The sequence below is a fragment of the Camellia sinensis genome, chromosome 2 (genome assembly GCF_055761805.1).
Source record: "Camellia sinensis isolate YWXY chromosome 2, ASM5576180v1, whole genome shotgun sequence".
Taxonomy (NCBI): domain Eukaryota; kingdom Viridiplantae; phylum Streptophyta; class Magnoliopsida; order Ericales; family Theaceae; genus Camellia; species Camellia sinensis.
The window spans coordinates 92,960,537-92,973,850 of NC_138962.1; the positions used below are offsets into that span (position 1 = coordinate 92,960,537).

The 13,314-nt window shown below is 40.9% G+C and overlaps 1 non-coding gene across 1 annotated transcript; it reads left to right on the top strand.

Moving 5' to 3' along the window:
• The first annotated feature begins 10,852 nt into the window (after positions 1-10,852).
• Positions 10,853-11,072, top strand: LOC114310890 (small nucleolar RNA U3). The gene has a single exon (XR_003646312.2). It is a non-coding gene; the product is annotated as a small nucleolar RNA U3 (small nucleolar RNA).
• Positions 11,073-13,314: the final 2,242 nt, after the last annotated feature.

Sequence of the window (13,314 nt, forward strand, 5' to 3'; positions counted from 1 at the left end):
TCAATCAGTGCCGGTTGAGCAGAAATAGCAGCTAAGGTTCCACCTTGTTCCCGTAAAACAATTTCAATTTCAGATTTTTCAAGGTCACAAAGCAACTCTTTCTGTCCTGTAAGCAAACATGCTAAGTTTCCAATCGATTTCCGGCTCAATGCATCGGCAACGGTATTGGCTTTTCCCGGATGGTACAATATCTGTAGGTCATAATCCTTTATCAGTTCTAGCCATCTCCGCTGTCTCATATTCAGTTCTTTCTGTGTGAAGAAATACTTCAAGCTCTTGTGGTCGGTATATACTTCACATGTTACCCCGTACAGGTAGTGACGCCAAATTTTCAGTGCAAATACTACTGCAGCAAGTTCCAGATCATGGGTCGGGTAATTCTTTTCATGTGGTCTCAGTTGTCGGGAAGCATAAGCTATAACCTTCCCATTCTGCATTAAAACACATCCCAAACCCTTATGAGAAGCATCACTAAATACAGTATAACCATCCGTACCTGAGGGTAAAGTCAAAACTGGTGCAGTCACAAGTCGAGTTTTCAACTCCTGGAAAGCAGATTCTCTTTGGTCGGTCCAGTCAAATGATGTCCCCTTTTGAGTTAACTGAGTCAATGGTAGGGCAATTTTGGAGAAGTCTTTGACAAATCTTCTGTAATATCCAGCCAATCCCAAAAAGCTTCGGACTTCAGTCACATTTGTTGGTCTAGGCCAGTTCACCACAGCTTCAATTTTCTGCGGATCAACAGAAATTCCATCTTTGCTAACAACATGCCCCAAAAACATAACATGGTCAAGCCAAAATTCACATTTAGACCGTTTAGCATACAGTTTCTGTTCCCTTAAGGTTTGTAGGGCAAGTCTCAGATGATGTTCATGCTGCCCTATACTTTTGGAATAAATCAATATGTCATCGATAAATACAACAATAAAGTCATCGAGATATGGTTTAAAAATTCTGTTCATGAGGTCCATAAAAGCAGCAGGTGCATTCGTGACTCCGAATGGCATAACTAAAAATTCATAATGTCCATACCTCGTTCTAAAAGCAGTTTTATCAATGTCTTCTGGTTTAACCTTCAATTGATGATATCCGGATCTAAGATCAATCTTGGAAAATACTTTAGCACCCTGTAACTGATCAAACAGGTCGTCAATACGCGGTAATGGGTATTTATTCTTTACAGTTACCTTGTTCAATTCACGGTAGTCAATGCACAGTCTCAGTGAGCCATCTTTCTTCTTTACAAACAAAACAGGCGCACCCCATGGCGAAGTGCTAGGTCTGATAAATTTCTTATCCAGTAGTTCCTGTAGTTGCACTTTCAATTCTTTCAGTTCAGTTGGGGCCATTCGGTACGGAGCTTTAGAAACTGGTTGTGTTCCGGGAATTACATCAACGGTAAATTCAATCTCCCTGTCAGTCAAATCTCCTGGAAGATTATCTGGAAAAACATCTGGAAATTCTCTGACTATAGGAATGCAATTCACATCAGTTTTAACACTATCATCAGTAGACACAGTCAGTACAGAACACAGATATCCTTTACACCCCTTTCTAATTAATTTAACAGCCTTCACAGATGAAATCAGATACGGGGGAGGTACTACTCCAACCCCATTAAACACAAATTCAGGCAGACCAGGTGGACGGAAAACAACTTGCTTGGTCACACAGTCAACAGTGGCATGATATTTTGTTAACCAGTCCATTCCCAATATGACATCAAAATGATCAATGTTCAATGGCAGTAAATCAATAAACAGATGCATATCCCCAACAATAATTTCACATGCGGGGTACATATAAGCACATGTCATGGATCCCCCTACGGGTGATGATACGGTTAGCAGATAGTTCATAGGTTCTAAGGGTCTATTCAATTTCCGTGAAAAAGCATGTGATACATAAGAATGTGTAGACCCCGAATCAATCAATACATATGCATTTTGTGTACAAATAGAGAGAATACCTGACACAACGGTCTCGGTATTCTGCACATCTCCCGGTACTAGTGCGAACACTCGGCCTTGCCTCACAGGCTCTTTTCCGGTAGCTTTAGGGTTAGGCTTTGGTGGAGCATTTGATACTGCTGCGCTTGGTGCAGCTCTACCACTGGCTTGTGGAGCAGAGGGGCAGTCTTTAACCATGTGGCCCACCTTGCCACACCTGTAACAGGCTCCAGATATTCTGTAACAGACTCCCTTGTGCTTCTTGCCACACTCAGGACAGGGTGGTATGAATCCACTTCCTTGGCTGGGGCTAGTTGTCAACCCCGTATTCTGTTTCTTGTTGGCTGGGTTGTGCTTGCCTTTCTTGAATTTGAAACCCTGCCTTTTACCATGCCATTCAGTTGTTGGTGTTTCAGATTGTTTCACTGCTGCAATGTTCGACTCGGCCATCAATGCCCGGTCGAGAACACCCACAAAAGTCGGTAGTTTCAAAACATTTATTCGATCCAGAATTGCAACATTAAGGCCACCTTCAAATTTCCTGGCCTTCTTATACTCAGTATCCACCATATGCGGTGCATAACGGGCAAGTTCAGTAAATTTTGTTTCATATTCGGCAACCGACGTGGTGCCCTGTTTCAGTTGCTCAAATTCAGTCACTTTCCTATCCCTGACACACTGTGGGAAATACTTTTCAAAGAAGGACTCCTTGAACTGAGCCCAAGTCATAACAGCATTTGTATCACGGATCAACATCCACCACCTTCTAGCTTCTTCTTGTAAGGTGAAGGTAGCTAACAGTACTTTATTCGCTTCTGAGCACGGAAACACTTCAAATAATTTCTCTGTTTCCAGAACCCAAGCTTCAGCTTTTAACGGTTCAAGGCCTCCCTGAAAGGATGGCGGTTTCATTTTGCTGAACTTCTGGGTCAAAGCAATTATGTCCCCATCATTCACATTCGCATTAAGTTCCGGCTGTACCGGAGGAGGAGGAGGCTGTTGGTTCTGTTGTTCAAGTCTAGCAGTTATCAGTTCTATCATTCTTTCCATTCTTTCCATTCTTGCCTCAGTAGATGAGGACTCAGGTTCATTTGCATTATCCATTTCACTATAAGCAGTTATAACAGTTTTAAACATAAGCGGTCATTTGTTTACCAGTTTAACACATTAGCAGATATTCAGTCATAACATAACCACACACTTTTCAAGTTCATGAAATGCCCTAATCACTTTTCTAGGACACCCTATAGCTCATTTGGACACGTGTGTGCGGTATAACTCGTGGTTAAGTATCGCTCTGATACCACTCTGTCACGACCCAAACCCGGCCCTATGGGTTTAGTACCGTAACCGGCCAGTAATCCGAGATTACCGAAGGCCTGCAGAACAGTAATACAGTAAAACAGAGTACAGGGCCTGGCGGAAGCCAATACAGTAAATAAATAGTGTCCATTGAGCTGTGACAGTCTGTATGCAAAAAGGCTTTTCATACATTATACAAAAACAGTACAGAACAGTATACACAATATTCACATCCATTTAACTAGGGACTCAACCCCACATAACAGTACAGAAAACATTCCGTCTGTACAACACAGTGTACAAAATTAACAGTCACACAGTACAGGGACCTAATCCCTATATAACAGTACAGTAAACAGTCAGTCTATACAAAACAGTGAAACAGTACAAAAAGGGGGAAATTCTAAAACACCCCTAAGCCCTAACAGTAGGCTCGGAACCTCGCAGTGAGGCACAAAGGCTGGCTTGACAAAACTGGAGTTACCCTGACGCTCCTAGCTCCGTTCTGGTGCCTGTACACCTACATATATATATGAGCAGTGAGCTAAAGCCCAGTGAATAACATAAAGCGTAAAGGGGTTTAGAATGAATGTCCTTACAGTAATGAAAACAGTTCATTTCAATCAGTAATTCAGTTGCTCAGTACAGTAAACAGTCATATGTGGTACATCCATTAGCATAACAGTAACAGTAGGTCTTGAAAGACCGAACAGTAATGATGGCCATCAGTCAGTAAACAGTAGTGGTTTCACAAGGAAACCGACAGAGAATTCTGTCGCAGTAACAGTAACAGTAAACCGTAGGTACTAAGGATGCCACAGTACAGTTCAGAAATAAAGGACATACATTCATTCAGTAAATAATACCAGTTCAGTAAACAGTTCAGTTCAGTATTCAGAAGATAATCAGTTGAACATATCTTTACACAATTGTTACTCACAGAGTTCGGGCTACAGTATGCTAGAGCGTGTCTCCCCAGTCGCCAACCCTACACAGTTCACAGGTTGAACACACTAAGCTACACAGTTGGGAAATATAATAACTTAATCCCTAATGCCTCGGTGTGTTCTACGTCTATATCCTCAACAAGATGTCGTAAACTAGGCCTAAGAATGCCTAGAATGGGATGAGGATGCAAAGATGTACATTTAAAAGCATTTTCAGAAAAACAGAGTCCCGCTCGAGCTCAGGTTTACCCGCTCGAGCGGACATGCAACAAAGGTACACGCTCGAGCGTAAACTTTCCCGCTCGAGCGTACTGTGAAAATACTGGACGGGTGAAATCTCCGCTCGACGCCCGCTCGAGCTTGAGACATGACTTCGCTCGAGCGCCCAATACTCCGCTCGGGCGGACTGTAAAACAGTGCAAGATGCTGGAAGCTCGATTTTCCCGCTCGAGCGGCACTTCCCCCGCTCGAGCGGACAACTGAAATCTGGAAATCCCAGATTCGATCTCCAGGTCTAAAACCAAGCTCAAAAACATCAAAACCAAACCTCTTGGGCCCATTTTCTGGAAAACACTTAAAAACACATAGGATATCATGTTTCAAAGCTCAATTTTTAAGAAATCAAAGCCCAATGGTGTTTAATTCAAACCCAATTTCAAATCATTTTCAAGAACAATCTTCAAACATGACATGCATGATCTTAAATCGTTTTCAAAGCTTTAATGCTGTTTCAAAAGAGCTCAAACCTTCAAAGATAAGATGAACTCATGGAGTATGACCAAAAGATGGACATGCATGTGAGGTATGGTGAACTACCACCTCAAAACTTCAATATATGTACATGCATGCAACACTTAAGCTTCAATTGATGCTCTCAGGAGCCAATTCTTTTTCAAAACATGGTGAAATCATGGACTTAAACATGATTATGAACATGCACGTAACCTTTTGCCCTGAAAACAACTCAAACATCTACAATACAAACATGCATGCAAAGATTGAGCTTCACTTCACCATTGATGGACCAATTCATGACTTAGCTCTACAACTAGACATGAACCATACAAGAACCAGTTCAAACACAAGAATGAGAAGATAAAATCCTTACCTAGAGCTTGTATTCAAGGTTTAGGAGTCCAATTAGGCAAATCTCCTATGATCTCTTCAAGCCTATCAAGCCAATTCTCTAGAACAATTCTCTCTCTCTCTCTCTAACTCTCCTCTTGGGTCGGTTGAGTGCAAGAATGGGAGAAGAAAAGTTTGTTTTGATCAAGCACGTGGAGTGTAATAAGGCTCAAGAGGTGTGAAGTGGTGGCCACTAAGTGGCGAAACGGTAAATAAGTCAACTCTGCAATTAACTCATTATTTAATCAAATTTAATCATACCTAGTCAAATTTCAGATAATTATACCATAAAATTACATTAATTATGTGGATCATAAAACATCAATCAATTTCTAATTCGGCCGCCGATATGGCCTTCAATTAGCAGTTTAAACATATAAGCATGAACAGATAATCATACGGTCAAACAGATAAAATGCAATTTAACTAACGTATACTCAATCAATTCGGTTTCCAATTTCCATCAGTCAGTTCAGTACTTTAATCAGTCCAATTATCAGTCATTATCAGTTCCATTTCGCAGTAGTCTATGATTAACGGTAATCATTCAGTCATTAATCAGTAAACAGTATGAGGGTTGTTACACGCCCCTGCGTTCTTTAGGCCAAAGGGCATGACCTTGTAGCAATATAATCCCCTTGGTGTTGTGAAGGATGTAACCTCCTGGTCTGGTTCATGCATGGCGATCTGGTGGTAGCCTCTGTATGCATCCAGAAAGCTAAGTCGGTTATGTCATGCCGTTAGGTCCACCAGTTGATCTATCCTTGGTAGAGGAAAGCTATCTTTTGGGCACGCCTTGTTGACTGTTTTGTAGTCGACGCAGACACACCATTTACCATTCTTTTTTGGTACTACGACTGTGTTGGAGATCCATCTTGGGTAGTGCACTTCTCTTATTGCTCCTGCCTCCAGCAGGTTGCCTACCTCTTCTGCCACTATTTTGGCGTGGTGGAGTGCCGATCTGCGTGTGCGTTGAATGACTGGTCTGGCGGATGGGTGGACATTGAGTTGGTGACAGATGAAGTTTGGATCAATGCCTGGCATGTCGTAAGGTGTCCAGGCGAACACTTCGATGTTGGAGGTCAAAAATTCCAAGACCTCTAACCTTTCAGTGCTGGACAATGACGAACCGAGCAAAAAGAACTTATCCGGGTTCTTTTCATCTATTTTTACTTCTACCAAGTCCTCCACCGCTTTTTGATCTGCCGCCTTGCCAACATCTGCGAATAGTTCATTACTTTCTGGTTCTTCCACCGAATGAACGTACCCTTTGGCAGCGCGGCTGCCATTCGCCGTGGCAAAGCACTGTTTTGACATGATTTGATCTCCATAGACTTCTTCAATTATACCGGCGTCATTAGGAAACCTCATCACTTGGTGGTAGGATGACGCCACCGATCGCATGGCATGCAGCCATGTTCTGCCCAAAATGATATTGTAAGTGGAGGGGACCTTCAATACCCAGAACTCCACTTGTTTTGTTACACTTCCTGCCCTGACTGGAAGAATTATTTTGCCGACGGGCCATTCTGGCATGGAGTTGAATCCGATTAAGGGAGATACAGCAGGCGCCAGGTCTTTGTCTTGTAGCTTCAGTTGTTTGAATGTTTCATAGTACATGATTTCACATGAACTACCCTGGTCAATCAGAATCCGCTTGACGTCAAAATCCTTGACTCGGAGAGTGACGACTAGGGCATCATTGTGAGGACAGTATATCCGCTCCAAGTCTTTATCCAAAAAAGATATGACGTTTGTTGCTTCTGTCTTCCCTTTTTTGACGGCTGGTTGGGCACTTCTTACTTCTCTAAAGTGTTCAGCCTTCTTGATTGAGCCCCTGAGTTCGCATACACGCTCAGGTTCAACAACTCCATGTATTACATTGATAATGCCCTGAGGTGGGGCATCGATTGGCATTCCGTTGGGGTTGTTATGGTCCTGGGGGGCTGGCTGCGTCCCTCCTTCAATGTACTTATCCAGATGTCCTGCCGCCACTAATTCCTCCAAGTGCTGTCTTAGTGGTGCACAATTCTCAGTTCGGTGCCCCTTTTCTTTGTGGAATGTGCACCATGATCTGTCGTCATAGTCTTTCTAAGCTTCTCCTAGCTTGGCTGGCCACTTGACAAAAGGCTCATCTTTTATTTCGCTTAGAATCCGGTATATCGGTTTTTTAAACACCGTTGTTATGGCAGTGCGGATTCTCAACCATCTTTTATCTGGGTCTTCTCCGTTATCTCGTCTGCCACGACCGTTTCTGTTCTGACGGTCTACTGTATTGACCTTTGCTAAGGCTTTCTTTTCTGGCACTACGGTCGTACCGGATTTTGCTTTGGCACGAGCGCCATCCTCTTCCACCCTGATGTGCTGATGCACTCTTTCCATCAGGGCTTCCATGGTGAGGGGTGGCGTCATGGTGATTGAGTCCCTCAGTCTATTCCCGACTGGAAGGCCTCTTTTATACTGGGCAATGGCGAGATTGGTGGGGCAATCCCCAATTTGATTGAATGTCTCCCAGTAGCGACTGTTGTATGATCTAAGGGTCTTTTTATCTCCCATGTCGATGGAGAGTAGCTGGTCGATTTCCACCGGAGTTTTAGTGTTTGTTCGAAACCTTGTTACGAATGCTTCTGCCAATTGAGCCCAAGAGGCTATGCTGCCTTCTGGAAGTTTTTCGAACCAAGTCAAGCCTAGATCGCCAAGGCTTGATGGGAAGAGTATACACATCAAGGCCTCGTTTCGCCTGTACACAGCCATGACTTGGCGAAAGTGGCTCAAGTGTGAGTATGGGTCTGTCTTCCCTTCATATGTATTGAACTTCGGCTGAAGGAAGCCTGATGGTAGGGGCGCGTTTTCAATTGCTAGTACAAACGGAGAAGTCTGTAGTCTTGCCAACGCTTTGTCCGTTGGTTCGTAGGCAGGGCGCGGTATTAGCATTCCAACCTCGAAGCTTCCATGCGTCCGAGGAGCCAACCGCTGCAAAGCAGAGACCCTATGTAGATCCCTTGCCCTGGCATCCTCCTTGCATCGTGCTTTTTCTTCTAGCACGGTTCGTAAGTCGGATGACCTAGGCAATTCTAACTGTCTGGATCTGGTTTGGTGTGAGTGAGAGGGCCAATATGTGCTTCCTTCAGTGTATGACCTTTCAGATCTCGTCCTCTCAGACCTGGAGTGACGAGTTCTGGAAGAGTAAGATTGAGTGTCGCCTGTCCTGAGGCTTCTGCTCTCTCCTTGCGAGGGTGTGGTATTCCTACCACGATTTTCTGAGTGACGAGGGGGTGTTTTGTTTTTGCGCCCCTCTCCTGTCGCCACTTCTTTTTTCTTCATCTGGCGCTTTAGGGCCTCCATGTCCGCCGCCATCTTTTTTATCAATTCATCTTGTTCTTTTACGCGATCTTCCAGAGCTTGAGGGTCAATCCTCCGTCTTTGTCTGTCGGGACTTTGAGAATGGGACTGACGGGGGCTGTGAGTCCGTCTCCCCCTAGCATCCCTCCTGGAGGTATGTCTTTGGGGCTCCAAGTCCGCCATGGAAGGGACAGAAGGTAATCCTTCACGCCTTGCGCCCCCTTCTGGAGTTAGTCTGTCGACGGCGGACTGCGGTAGTTCTTCAATGTGTGCCATTGATTGAGAAAATGAGAAGCTTAGTCAAGAGGTTTTTTGTCCTTGTCCGTTTGTTCCCACAGACGGCGCCAATTGTACGGGGAGGAAATAATTCTCCTCGTATAATCCTGTTGACCAAGTCCACGCTCCTCCGTACGACGTCGCTTTATCACCTGAAAACACAAACGTGAGCTAGCCGGCGGGTGTGTGCCGGAAACCTCTCCGATGCCTAAGTCAGTAAGCTTGACAAATAGACAAAGTTTTATGTTCTCAGAAAGAATTGTGTTCAATTACCTCCTCCAAGGTGATGTTTGTGAGCTTTTATAGGTTTCGAGTGGCATAATCCTAGTAGGACTTTTATTTCTCCATGCAGAGTCCTCCTAGGATTCATACTCCTAAAGGATAATGCTTATCCTTTTACACCCCCCCCCACTGCTTAAACCAAGTGGGATGGTTTTCTCCATGGCTGAACTATCATTTGACCGAAGTAAAACTGGCTATGCTGAGCCACAAAGTAAGCCGAACTATCCTTAGTTCAGCCCTTTCCTTTACTCTCCTTTATATTGGTTTCTCATCTGTTCAACTCATGGTGTGTTTGGACCGAACCAACGACTCTCGACCGGTATAACTCCCTGACCGGTACACCTCTAAGGCCGACATAACTTCAAGGCCGGTCTAACTTCAAGTTGCTCCCGGACCCGAAGTACATTTACAATCCTTTAACCGAAGTAATTTTACCTCCCTGAGCCGGAGTAACTTTGTTTCTCCTAGGCCGGAGTAACCTTGCTCTCCCGGGCCGGAGTAACCATTACGACATTTTTACTTAGTCCTTCGCACTTTGGGCCTCAAAGCCCAACTCGCAGCTCGGCCCAATTGTTCCCAAAAATTACCCTCTCAGGTAACAAAAAAATACATATCTTAAATAAAAAAAGATATTAGCCTTAATTATTATTTTATGTACTTTTTTATTCAGTTAGATGGAGTTAAATAAAAGATTAAAAAAATATCATGGCATTCCTTAGTGAACATTAAAATTTATAACTAATAATTTATGTTACTGAGTCGTGTCATACTTGGATTTATGTTGAAAAATAATCAACCCTAACTTGCTAATTTTATATATTCATAGAATTTTAGTTATTATAACATTAGTAAACTAAAAAATAAATATTCGATTCAACTAATTGAAGTTCAACTATTATATATATATATATATATATTTGTTATCCAATTTTTGTTAAATTGTAATGCAATAGAAATAAATTTTTGTCCTTTTTGTTTTATCCAAACAATTTTTATTTTTACTTTTATAATGATATATAAAGTGTCCAATTTAAAAAATTCGCCTTAGGCCTCTAATAACTCAGGGCCGGCCCTGAGAGAATTTGCACTTTCTTGATTGCCAACATGGTTCTTCGCTCCCAAATTTTGATGTGGAAGTCACTAAACTAGTCCAAGTTCATAATCATAAGGTCACTGTTCTTCGATTCTAAACAACAGCCCAACAAAGCATCAGAAAATTACAGAGACAAAGAGCATTTCAGTCCATGAAAATTGCGAGGACCTTTTTAACTAATTCATGGTGATTTTCTTTGCACGCAAACAGATTCCAAATCACTTACAATTACAACTTCCCTAGTATAAAATTCAGTATGGAAAACAGAAGTGAAACAATTGTAGAAAATGAGACTAATAATAACGAAGTAAATAAATATCTTAGCCTCCCAAAAATCAATCTGTAGGGAAGTTTTGTGTTGCTAACCCTGAAGAAACCCGTTTGAATAATCTCCGCCCAGTATCCAGAAACGACCCCCAAATACAAAAAGAAGTCGGAAGACGGATGGGAAGAAAAGAAAGACACAGAGAGTCCCACATCGAAACAACATGAGCAATGTGAGCTGTATTTATATGACTAGAAGAAGAAATAAAGGCATGACCTTACTTGAACAGGATCTGTTCTATAGGGTTGTACCTCTTAGTCCTTGAGCTCTAAGGAGTCAGGACCCAAAATCTGGTGGATGAATCGTGGCTGCTTGACCAGAGCGTGATTAATGGGTCTGTGGGTGGTTCAGTTCTGGTCCACGGATCCACAGAGGATCGTTCTCAGCTGGTTTGAACTGGCTGCGATGGTTAAGTGGTTGTCTGACAGATTTCAATCTTTTTGCTAATCTTGTGTTTTTGAGGGTGCTTTTCATTCAACGAGAAACGTTAGTTTGATTTCTTTTTGTGGAGGTTTTTTCCCCTCAATATTCTAAAAAATGAACAATTTATGAAAATAATTCACTTTTAAAATTATTTATCACACTAATCGGTTTTATAAACTTGCAATTTGAAGTTGAAATTGAATCTTTAACTTGTAATTTCATGTTGACATGTGCTTTAGTGATTGTTGACATATTTCATTTCTCAGTCAACATGAAATCACAGGTAAAAAATCTAATTTCAAAGTGAAATTGCAGGTTGAAATTTCGATTTCATAAAACTGGTTAGTTTGATGAATAATTTCAAAAGTAGAATATTTTCATAAATAGTTTGATTATTTAGAATATTCAGGAAAAGTCCTTTTTTTTCGCATGTAATTGTTTAAACATTGACCCACTTTTTATCCTTTTATCTGATATACGGAATGGAATTGTATATCTTTTCCAAATTAAAAAGGTAAATTATACAAATTCCATGATTTTGACATAATTATCTGACAATTTTTTATCCTTGTTTGATATTTTTGAGAGATAAGTTTACTAACTTGATCGTCGGAGTGCCTTCGGATGGACGAGTAACTGTGATATTCTTATCTTCTTGTTGACAGGTGCTTGGTTTAATCTATTCAGCTACGTGCTCTCCAACTAAGTTCTGTAGATCTCTGCAAAGAAATCTGTTTAATTGTGAGGTTAGAAATCAACACTCACATTTATATATTTTTATGGTAAATTATTACATATTTTTTATAATAATGAGTCATCCACACAAATTGAGCTCCTCCGAGCAGTTGGCCAAAAAAAAAAAAAAAGATTTCAACAAAAAAAAAAAATTAAAAATCAGAGCGTTTGCGAGAGAAGATAGATGAAACAGGAGGGCGAGAGGAGAGGGGGTCGGTTCATCAAAGGTGATCGTTAGTAGTGGAAGAATAAACCGGTCATCGGTGGTGGGAGGTGGTGGTGAGAGCCCACACAAACACCGACTTACATAAACCTATCAAGTAAATTGATGCGGAGAAAACACCTTAAAAAATAATGAGGATAATGGTTATCTTCCCCTCAGAAATAATTAATCTCCAAAATATGAACTATATAAGTGTACTTTTTGACTTTTTGGGTAAAAAAGTGAAGGAAAAAAATATGATTGTTTGGAATAACTTTTTGATTTTTTACGAAAAAAATATATATTAAAATATTAGATAAATAACAAAATTACATTTGTGCCTATATGCATACTGACATGGAATCTTCCGTATGTGAGTACGAGTCTATCGGACCTCTATGGCCTTCGTAATTGTTGGACAATAATTTTTTTTAATTTTTTGTTTTTTTTCCGTGGTATGGTACAAATGTTTTCAAACTGTTGTTAATTTTTTTTTTTTTTTTTTTTTTGTACTTGTATGGATGTGGTGCCAGTCATAAAAAATATTAATTTTAGTAATTGTACGGGCCTGACAAATCTCTGTGGTTTTTGTTTTTGTTTTTTTTTTTTTTGAATAATTATAATTTTTTGAGTTTTTTTAATAATTTTTTGACTTTTTGTCTTTTATAGGATGTCCCAAACAAGCACGTATTTTAGATGTCATGCAAATGATTTTTTTTTTATTTTTTGAAATCAGTAAAGAAATATTGTATTAAAGATAAGTGATAGAAGAGAACATGCATGATCAAAAGTAAAGCTGAGACGCCAAAATGGAATCATATAATCCCCACTAAGTTGGTGCTGTCACTCCGGCTAACCATATGCGGGAGCCAAGGTAGGAAAACCAATCACTATAGCATTGTATAACTAGTTTAGCATTATATAATTCACCTGCCCAAATGCTATTATTATTTTTGAAAATCCTACAACATTAGGAGGTGTGTGATGGTCCGTGCATTTTATTAACAGTAACTTTATGTATAAAAAAATAAATAAAAATTCGGCAACGAAGTAGAAGAAAAAGAAACCCTAAATTCATTATTAGCAAAGAGTTATGTTTGTTTATGCCGTGGGGGGTGGGGAGGGATTCAATATGATCAAGCAAATTCAACAAATGTATTTCTTCTTGTGTCCCCACTGTTGATGCGCTCCAAAACAGATGAAGAAGTAGAGACCAGAAAAGCCTCAGTCTAAATACTTAGAAATGGGAATGTTATCGACTTTATTTTAAGGGTAAATTACATTGACACCCCTTGAGATTTATCTTTGTTACA